General features: G+C 40.5%; 1 protein-coding gene across 3 annotated transcripts in view; it reads right to left on the bottom strand.

The window, feature by feature from the left end:
* Positions 1-5305, bottom strand: part of LOC108578782 (RNA polymerase II elongation factor ELL) — a 178143-nt gene that overhangs the window by 171323 nt on the left and 1515 nt on the right. The window lies entirely within an intron of this gene.

The raw sequence follows: 5305 nt of genomic DNA, 5'->3' as shown, positions 1-5305 counted from the left end.
AGTGAGCAACGTTTCAAAGCATTCCGAGAAACACGAGCGAATAATAATAATTGAACGATCGCGAATAAACGACCCACCTTTCGGGAAACTTCTATCGGAACTAGGAAAAAAATCCTCGACGACACTGTGACATCTCGGAAGACGCCGTTTGCTTTGGCCGTTCCATCGCGATGAAACACGGTCGGCAATCGTCGAAACAGACGCTTTCTAAATGTTTCGCTCGTTAAAAATACGCGAGCGTTCCTTGTAATCATTCGACGCGAATGCGACCGCGAGAAATCGGCTTATTTTTGCTCTGGATGCGTGCCGATTAAAATAATACGCGTGATTGTCCAATCAAACGATCGAGCATTCGATGCTACCATGGCACGTGCGAAATGTTTCTGCGTGGAAATATTCTCCGATAAAAATATTTACTCGATATTTTTCGAATCTAGTACTAACACTTTTCGAAAAACGGTATTTTCACGAAGCGTATATTATAAGCGAATAGTGTGACTTTTCACTTCGTTTCGATGTTTTAAGTGACAAACTCTATTTTCATGTACCTTTTATTACAATTAAGATTGTATATACACAATAACCTACATTCTTATCGTACGTAGTGTTTCGTGGCTGAATCAATATCGCTGCCGTTGGGTTACACGATTCTCGAGAAGATAAGTGTTTCAATTATTAATCGGAATTTACGTGCTAATTCGACCTAAAATTCCAACGTTTTGGTAAAACCTGCGAATCACCGTTGCAGCAAGGAACGTATTAAATTTGAATCTACAAGAGTGCTGTTTCTTTTCTAACTCCTTATCCTTCGCATATCCTGTGCGCAGGTACAAAACAGCGAGATGAATTTCCCAAGCGAAACGGTTCACCTAATTATTTCGAAGGGACGAGAAGAGTTTCATCGGTGTCCGCCCTAAGGTTGCCGTAAAATCGTTGTCCTGCGAGCACACGCCCGGGCAACCGGTTAATACGCACGACAGAGGCCACTCGACGACGCGACGCCCTTGATTCAAATCACGCTCAGAGGCAATACTTATTCTCGGTTTGTAAAATTTCCAGCCGTCGGCACGGCCTGTTCCCCCGGATCGTTATTCAAGTTTCGAGGAACAGCTGTGCTACTCAAAGGGGGCCCCACGCCTCTTTTCTTACGGGGTTATGTGCCACGTACCCGGGCCGAACTGGCCTCTGGGAGAGTCGAGAGCCTCCAAGGCCTGGCCTGTGAATTTTGCCTTGCTTTTTAAAGAATCCTGCACACACGTTCTCGTTTTAACCCGTGCTCCTTTTCCTTCGCGATCGCAGGGAATACCCTCTGACGAACGCCGCTAGACAACACTGAGAAAACCACTGTTTCTGTTCTGGGTACTTTTTTTTTTTCTAAAAAGGATTGGTAATGAAGATAATTAAGAAACTTCTACGCTAATGAATTTATATAAGAAGAGTTTCGTCGAAATTATCGAATAAAAGTGCAACGTGATTATGATCGTAATAACTTCCTGCAGATAATAATGGAAGCAGTTTTTTTTTTGTTTTTTCTTAAAGTCTAGATTTCAGAATTAAATTAATCCTTTATAAAATACTATGCGATTTGCATGTTTACGTATGCATTTGTGTATCTACATTTCATGGTGCCGTTTCATTTGTTTATCTCTATACTATTGAACTGTATTGTTACATTGAAATTGTTATTTAAAAAATTTGCAATTGTTACATTACTAATTGTGGTCAATCGTAATTTTTCTTCTCGTGAACGAAGAAAAATTAGGTTTGCGGAGGGTTAAGTGTAAAGAAGATATCGACGATACGCGTGAAATATTACACATTCGTGAATTAATTCGAAGAGAAACAAAAGTTCGAAGAAATTCGGTACTTTCTCTGTACACCGACACTCTAGGGAATTCATTTTTCACAGTTTAGTGACTTTTCTTCGAGCGACACCTTTCCAGCCCGCTCTCTTCTAAATATAACTTAATACTCGTGAAATCCATAGGAGCTGTCATTAGTACACACCAACCTATTTCACAAACGCATCGAGGTTTCTTGTTTTCTGTGCTCAATCACGTTTTCTAATACTTTCGACGAATTCCATTACCACGTGGCGCTAGAGTTAGCGATTCTCTGATCACCGGAAGCTTCCACGAGCAAAACCGTTCACTCTCCTTCGTACCAGCAATTACAAAGTCAAAAATACAAAAAGAAATTCGACATTTACTGCCGACTTTTATAAACACCATCCCAACCTAACCTAATACTATTGATACTTTCAAAACGACTAACCTAACCTAATATTCCTGATATTTTCAAAATCAATAACCTAACCTAATACTTCTGATACTTTCAAAACGAATAACCTAACCTAGGTACTGCTGATATTTTCAAAACGACTAACCTAACCTAAAATTACCGACGTTTCCAAACACGAAACTGCTCGAGCGTAGAAATCGTCCTGGAATCAGTACCAGTTTAAGAATAAAAAAATTACTCAACGACACGGCCAACCGTGCCACATCAATTTCAATTCTTTATCCAACCAGATAAATACACTTTTCTAACCATTGTGCTCGTTCGCACGCAGAGACGATCATGACGGAGTCTTGACATTCAAGGTCGGTATCGTCGTTAACACACGACTCCCTGGCCTGAATTATTTGATGGCCGCAAAACTGCACTACGAGCCCTCCTCTCCCCCCTCCGCCCCACTCCGCACCGCCGCGGTTCAGTCCGTGGCGTTCGCCGTTTTCCCTGTTCGACTCTGTTATCCTCGACCATAGGTGCGCGACACTCGGCCGCAGTATTATGCAACTGCACCCGCGTCACGGAGACACGAACGCGTTTCGACGCGGCTACGTGCAGCACCTTCTCTCCCCGGTTTCGTGCACACCTTTCGCTATTGACTCGAAAGGCACCGAGAACCAACCGACCAATTTCAACGGCTGTTAACGTTAACTCGCGGACCAGAACCCTCCGTGAGCTTTTGTTCAAATATCGCGTTTCACGGGTCGAACTTTCATTCCAACGCGAATCTTCCAGCCGCTTTTACCCTCGTTTCTTCCATTTTCTTTGTTTTTTTGTTTCTTTTTTGATACCGCTATAAATAATCACGCTACGAAAATGTGACGCGTTGCAAGCATAGCGTTACCGGTTTAAATTCGTACCCATTGATCTTTCGTTGTTATATCTGAACTTTCTCCAAACGCTTTTTTTTTTTTCTATTTTTTGGAAGGTGTCCTTGTAACTGTGGTACAAATTATGCGTTCGCCGAGTATTTATACGAATGAACGGAGATATGATTTTTTTGGAGGGGAAGAGAAATCTATCGAGGATTATATTTTTATTTGAAAAAAAATTGACGATAATCGAAGAAATCGAATGTTTCGTAACGTTGAATATTTTCTTGGGTAGGATAGTTTTTGCGTTGTATCCAAGTGTATCTATAAACTCGTACAATGATACACCTCGATTATCGGAACACTTCAACGAAATTGGAATTGAGTATAGTATTCGCGGTATATCTAATCAGACCTTTATCTTCCTTCTGACAATAAATATCTTACGATTCATACACACGAACGAATGCTGTTTTTATTATTTTTTTTTTTTCGTATTTATATCTTTGTCAAATAAAAGATGATTCTAACAGAAAGTGATTTTTCTTACTGGAACATATATCTCGTCCCTCAAATTGTATCCCAAGAAAAAAATTTCCCTTCCGAACGCACACGTTGAAAATTCGCACAGAATTGTATTAGATTAATTATGGATACCGTATGATTGAAAATCGAGACGGATCACTAGAAGGCGCGGGCAGCGCGCAAACGCCACGGTCAAATTACAACGTTGAACGACGCAAAAGCAAATATTTATGCGCATGAAAGGACACGGCCGCACGCAGGAGTTTCTGACGGGCTGCGAACATAATGTAACCGTTTCCTGATGTGGAACAAATAAACGCTTTGTTGCATTCCGATCGCAATTTCGCGGATTCCTCGTGTACGCCGCTGTTTATCAGTGTTCGGACGGTTTCCGCTTACCGAGCGAAACCTTGGTTCAATTATAAACTCTTCCAAGTAATCGTTTCTTTTTAAACGATCATTTTGTTACGTAGGGTTGAAACGTGAAAGGAGAGAGAAAAAACCGATATACGCATGATATATTTACATGTATAATTGTGTCGATAGATGATATTTGTATTAATTTATATTAATATTTAATTTTTCTTTTCTTTTCTTGAAAAGTTCATTTGCAAGAAATAGTGTATTTTGATATAATAAAGTACATATATTGACTTATATTGTACGCGAGAATATGATTTGACTCGTAGGTATGTATAACTGAAAAACGTCCAAGTCTCTACCTAACACGCTAAACGATACGGAAATTGCGAAGAACGCGCTGCAAGCGCCTCGATTCCTCGATAAATCGTCGAACTGACAAACAGTGCAGGAGTAACATATGGAAAGGGAAGTTTGGCGTTCGAGCTTGACAACTTGCAAGATTCATCGTGAAATCCGCGTGAAGAGAACAAAGTGGCAAAGATACTTTCGAAACTGTCCTAATAAAGTGAACAGAAATCGAACGACACACGTGACTGACGAAAGAGAGAAACAAAGAAAAAAAAAAGGTAAAAAAGAAACTGTCGACATTCGACGATCTATGCAGCAACCACTCGCGCAGACATTTTTCGCGTATTCTCTCTTTTTCGATTCGATTCTTCCCTAACACGTGTAAACGCGTGTTAAACGACACGTGCGTGCGGAAGCGTTGCATGCACTGCGCCAGCAGCTTTAACATCGATACATATTTTGACGAAAGGCACACGCCCCTTCGACGACTTCACTTTCGAATCTCGTCCAAGAGGTTAGGATACATCAGATGGTGCAAGAAGTGTCTAGATAGCGGCAATTTTTCTTGAAAATACAACAGGACGCTTGTGTTTCTTTTTTTCTGTACCTATGTTTCAACGTAAAACGAATTTTGTATGAAACACAAGGTGAAACGTGGGACGGAAAGAAGGAAACGATGAAATACAGATGGTGGGCAAACATAACCTCTACGAAAGCATGAAGTAACTTAGCTATCTGTTAGCGAAACGAGAGATGTTTCGAAATATCGGCCATGATAATGTCAGAATGATAAAGCGAATCATAGAAAAACCAGACTAAAGAAATCATGCTTTACAAATGCTAAAGGCAAACAACTGGCAAAGATGATTCATACATTTTCACATTTTGCGAACGTGAAAAGTTAACGCGAGCATTTTAACAAATTCTACTACACATAGGGATATAGCGTGAAAACTAGTGACGAA

The sequence above is a fragment of the Habropoda laboriosa genome, unplaced genomic scaffold (genome assembly GCF_001263275.1).
Source record: "Habropoda laboriosa isolate 0110345459 unplaced genomic scaffold, ASM126327v1 scaffold28, whole genome shotgun sequence".
Classification (NCBI taxonomy): Eukaryota; Metazoa; Arthropoda; class Insecta; order Hymenoptera; family Apidae; genus Habropoda; species Habropoda laboriosa.
The sequence above is the reverse complement of the archived record's forward strand: the minus strand, read 5'-3'. Positions and strand labels throughout refer to the sequence as shown.